The following is a 5,698-nucleotide window of genomic DNA, read 5'->3' as shown; positions in this document are numbered from 1 at the left end:
GGTAATATTTAAAAAGCATCCCATGTTCCTACATCAATCATGCAAGGAGCATTAAACCACACTTTTGTTATTACAATAGTTTTGAAGAAACATGTTTCAATAGTTCAACAAATATAATTATCTAATATTATTTTGAGGATAAATGGATTTACTTGGATAAGAGATTTCCTTGGTGGCCTCAAAATTGAATAGCTAATATTACATTAGTATTTACAATATCAAGATCCACATTGACGACATGTTGTATGCCATAAGCCAGTGTACATGGTGGAATATCAACTAGTGTTCAAAGAGGTTATTTGCTAGTGTGTTCTATTTATCAAGTAAATTCACAGTGTATCTATGGATGGGAGCCACACAACCAAGTATATTTATGCTCAGATTTTTTGTATCACAAGCCACCTGAAATGTATGTCATTCCATGATTTTATTAGATTAAAGATTTGTGAGGGAATGAATTTGTTGATAAGGCCTTAAAAACTTTTAAAAAATATAGTGATATATATATATATATATATATATATATATATATATATATATATATATATATATATATATATATATATATATAGTTCAATCTATCAAAAAATTATTTTAAAACAAACTCCAATTAATCTACCCTAACTACCGTTCTCGCTAATTCCAATTGAGGCTTACCCTGTACATTATTAGCCTGAAGCCAGACCGATCAGCACATTAGACAGAGTAAACTATTCCAGAAGAGCTAATAATTTCTTAAAAGCCTTCACAACTCTTTTTCTACTTCCCTCAACTAGCACCGCCTTTTCTATCCTGATTCCTTCGGGTGTGATGACCCCTATATCTCCACCGTTTTCGAGGTGCAAGTATATTTGTACCACTTTCCTCTCCTCCCAGTTCAGCTCCTTTCCCTCCCTATAGCAGAAATAATTAGTCTCGCGTACATAGCCTAGCGGCTTGGTCTTCCTAACCGTAAGATCAGGAAACTCCGAAGAGTTTAGAATGGGCTCCACGACACAGCTAACGCTACCTTGTATAAATATTTGTCCCGGCCTTCCTTGCAAATAGTAATTTTTGCGAGTAATTAACATGAACATTTATATAAATTCGGAAAACTCTGAATTTGTGAAATTTTTCATTAACTTGATATTTATAGATTGAATACAAGACTTGAGAGCTGATATGGTGTCACATACAAACTCGACTGCTTCCAATCCTTGCACTTTCTCCAAACTTTGTATAACGGACTCCTTCCAGCGAGTCTGTCGAAGAGATAGATGCTTCAATGAATTGCAGTGTTGCAGGCCTTCTATTTTCTTAACTTTGGGGCATTCTATCAGTCCAAACTATTCCAGCAAAGCCAAATTAGCAAAGCTTGATATCTCTTCAAGCTGCAGACAATATTGTATTAGCAGCTTCTCAAGGCATACGAGACCACTAAGAAAGCTGATGTTCTTCAGCACTTCGCAATGGTATATTGACCGCATTGGCTAGGTCACTGGCAGTCTCTCTATCTCGATTAAATGGTGATTTTTAAGAAACTTGTCTTTTTGAACGATGCTATTGTCCCCGACCTCCAAATTTTTGAGGTTGGGCCAACAGTCACTGGAAATTGATATCACGGAGACTGGTTTGCAGTCTTCTTCCTCAGCACCAAATTGCATTGTACTTTTAGAACTTACAATTTCAATCTTTTTCAACGAGGGAAATCGAACAAGAGAAGTCTGCAAGCCTTTCATCACCCAGCTCTCAATTTTGAGCGACCATAAGTTGACCAGTTGACCAATGTTACTTGGTGAGCTTCTCAACTTAATGCAACCCATTAGATCTAATTTTGTCAACGATGCCTGATTCTTAATTTGATTAGGCAAATCTTCTAATTCTTCACAATCGCTGAATCCCAAGTACTTGAGCTTTTCGATGCCTCCAAATACATCTAAGTCTAGTTTAAGCTTGGCACAACCTTGTAAATTTAGATGCTCCAGGTGTATCAGCCTCTTGAATGAATCTGGCAAAGTTCTCAATTGCTTGCACAGTCCCAGATTTATGTGCTTCATTTTGTTTAAATTGTCAAAACCCTCAGGCAATGAGGATAACATTTCACAACCTGATAAATCCAAATAGCCCAGGTGTATCAGCTGCCCGAAAGAGTCCGGCGACATGCTCAACTGGTTGCACCAAATTAGACTTGTGCGCTTCAATCTATTTAAATTACCAAAACCAATAGGTAGCGAGGACAAACCATTAGTAGTTGAGGAGAATGGAATCTCTAGATCTTCCAAGTATGTCAACTGCTTGAAAGAATCTGGTAAACTGCTCAACTGCTCGCAAAACATTAGACTTAAATACTTCAATCTTACTAAATTCCCAAAGCCATTAGACAGTGAGGAGAGCGTTTCACATCTGGATAATCGTAGATGTTTCATCTTTATCAGCTACTGGAAAGAATCTGGCAAAGTGCTCAACTATGGGCAAGAAAGCATTAAATACTTCAAATCTTTTAAATTGCCAAAACCAGCTGGCAGTGAAGATAACTTTGGATAGTATAAATATAAATACTTCAGCGAATGCAGGCCACAGAACTCTTCTGGCAAACTGCTACCACTAAAACAAAGGGAAAGCATTTTAAGATTTTGAAGACGTCCTATTGAGGTTGGAAGTCGTTGCAATTTGAAAGAGAAACATACGAAAAGCTTTCTCAATTGCAGAGGAGGCTGCACGCAAACATCATTATACTCAATTCAGTTCATTATTCTACTGAATTCAATTGAGAAAAATATAAACTATCAAAAAGTTGTTATATAAAAACCACGGATTGAAACTACTTATATCCACATTGACCTGCCACAACTCCTCCAAGTCATTAGCATCATCAAGCTCTAAAACACTTAAATGTCTTAATGGAAGCAAAGATGGAAGATTTATTAATGAACCGGTATGGCAGCGAAGCCAAACAAGATGCTTGGATAAATATGCAAACTCTTTCGTGAACTCATTGCTTTGCACATGAAGTATATTTAGTTTTCTTGAGGTTTGCATTAGCTGATTAGCGTACTCTTTGAAGGCCACAAAAGTAGCTGGTGGTTGTATCCCTCTAATTTGTATTTCTCTCTGAATGAAAAATACCAGAATACAAGCTATCTCAGTCAACTCTGCCGCAAGCAGAGGCAGACAAAACAACAAACTATTATTTTTATGATTTCACTAAGAAATAATAAAAGGGGAGCCAGTAATACATTTATGTGGAAATGCAGTATATTATCAATCTGTTGTGGACGCCAAAGCCGATATGATGAGTGCTCACTTGCCATCTCTCTTCCCATGTCCCTCAGATGATCGTGCATCCGTATCTTCTTTTCATTGAAGGTGTTATGTTTCTCGGAAACCAGCTCCACAAGACGCTTATTTACAAGTGTTTTTAAACTGTGCAGGCCACTCCAACCCGATCCATCCCACAAAGCTATAGCTGTGCTTTTGCATTCGCCGATGACAAAACAAGCCGCATCCAAGAACATCTCTCTATATTCTTTATCTAGAGCATCATAGTTAACCTGTAGCCCTTTTGTGATGTCGCTAGGCAATATTCTTGAGATTTTATCTAATTGGGATTCCCAGTAAGCAATGGAATCCTCACCATGTAGCTGTCCCCCTAATACCTGCAGAGATAAAGGCAGACCATCGCAAACCTGGATGAATTTGTCAACCAAAGAGTCAAATCTGGTGGGTGGAGAAGACTTTTGGGAAGCATGCCTGCATAATAAATTCTTCGCTACTGAGCTCTCAAGTCTTGGCACTTCGTAAATGTTTGAGATACCCATCGATTTAAGAACATCCCTTTTCAGGGACGTCACAATTACCATACTTTCGGATCCGAGGTTGTGTTTATTTGGCAAAAGAGCATACAACTGATCGATGTGATCCACGTCATCCAAAACAATGAGGGCCCGAACAGAGCTCAAACGATTTGTGAGTACCACTTTTCCTTCGTCGACACGGTCTAATGACAAATTTTCAACGCCAAGGTCTGTAAGAACCTTTTTCTGCTTCTCAGGCAGAGCATTTCTGGATGCCGCATCTCGCACGTCGAGAACAAAACCGTATTTCTGAAATGAGCGAAAGTTTCTATTGAAGAGTTCTTTGGCCAAAGTGGATTTCCCAATGCCACCCATGCCCACAATCCCCGTGAGTTTTTCACTGTCTTCTTCACTTGTGACTGATTCGACGAAGCCTTGTACTAGTTCATCCAAACCAAGTGGATATTCGACTACATGTATGGGATCTATTTTCATTAATCCCAATGCTCTATTCACAATGTTCTTCAAAACTTCGGCCTCGTCCCTAAATATTATGGGCGAAAAATAAAAATCAAAACGAAATACACAACACAAATTAAGTAGAATCTGAAAACAGGTAAAGAATAGAGAGTATAATACAGCACACAAAAAAAAAAATATTTCCACGCACTAATTAAAATTACATTACAATCATTTAAAATGAATATATTACGTGTTCTCCAAGCTACAAACTCCTTCTATGCAGATATTCACTCTATCATAAACAATGCGAATTGATACAATTTTTTCAGTTCCTCTTGCATGAGTAGATAAATATTAAAGAATATATAGAATAAAAAAATTATCAGTTCCTCATGCATCACTTTTCTGAACATATATGGAATACAGAACTTGACTATCGACGAGAAAGAGAAACAATACATACTTATTATTGTTAACCTGTAAGCCGGAAAGGGATGAAATTTTGTGTAGTGCCGCTTTCCACTGATCGAGCCTTTCCTTGGTGTATCCACCTTTCTTTGCATGTTGTGAGAACGCATCGGCATATATTCCTTTTCCTTGATCAATATATCTGAGATCAGAGGGATCAACATGATAGAAAATGGGAACGATTGTAGCAGGGGCTCTGATTTTGAGCATGTAAGCAAGCTCATCCAGACACCATGAGGATTGGGCACAGTTGGGAGAGAAAATGGCAATGTGAAGAGAAGCACTGTTCATTGCTGCTTGTATTTCTCTCTGTATCACATCGCCGGGCCAAATTGCACCTACATCGAGGAAAGCGCGGAATCCCTTGCTATCAAGGGTTTCCTTAATTTTTTTGGCGAATGTGTATTTCGTATCGCTTCCGCGATGGTTAATGAAAATCTGCCAGAGCTCCGTGGACGCAGACTCGGAGAATGGTGGGAACTCGTCAAATATGTTTTAGCAATCAGCCTCATGTAGCGTTTGCCGGCTGAGTTCAATAGCTCGCATAAACCTATGGAATGGAATGAGGCAGAACTGTACCAAGATGTTTGGAATGGACAGACACCATTCCTGCAACAATTTAGGGATCTCCATTAAAAAGTTCCCATTTTGCTTGGGCCTTTAAGAAGGTTCAGGCTGCTCAAAATCGTCTTCCTGTTCAGGCTACTCAATAGTGTCTTCGAGCTCAGGCTGCTCAGAATTGGAAGCCATTTCAAAGGATCCAAATTATCCTTAATACAGAGAAGAGACAGAACCACGGTCGCAAATAGAGGGAAAGAACGCTATGCGAGAAGAAAATAAAGATTTGGAGAAGAAGAAGAGCGAAAACATAGAAAATGGCCTGTCCAAAACCGGCGTGAGTTCGTACAACTTTTTACAAAGAAGCGTCTCCGTTGAAGACGGCTACCTATGGATGCGGCCATGTTTGCATAGATTGCACCATACATAAAATAGCA

At 38.6% G+C, this 5,698-nt stretch overlaps 1 pseudogene; it reads right to left on the bottom strand.

The window, feature by feature from the left end:
- Positions 1–710: 710 nt before the first annotated feature.
- On the bottom strand, positions 711–5,348 carry LOC149545843 (disease resistance protein Roq1-like; annotated as a pseudogene).
- Between the last annotated feature and the right edge of the window lie 350 nt (positions 5,349–5,698).

This window comes from Cupressus sempervirens, chromosome 7, assembly GCF_028749045.1.
Source record: "Cupressus sempervirens isolate cs-2001-9-10 chromosome 7, ASM2874904v1, whole genome shotgun sequence".
NCBI lineage: Eukaryota > Viridiplantae > Streptophyta > Pinopsida > Cupressales > Cupressaceae > Cupressus > Cupressus sempervirens.
This window is presented reverse-complemented; position numbering and strand designations above follow the sequence as displayed.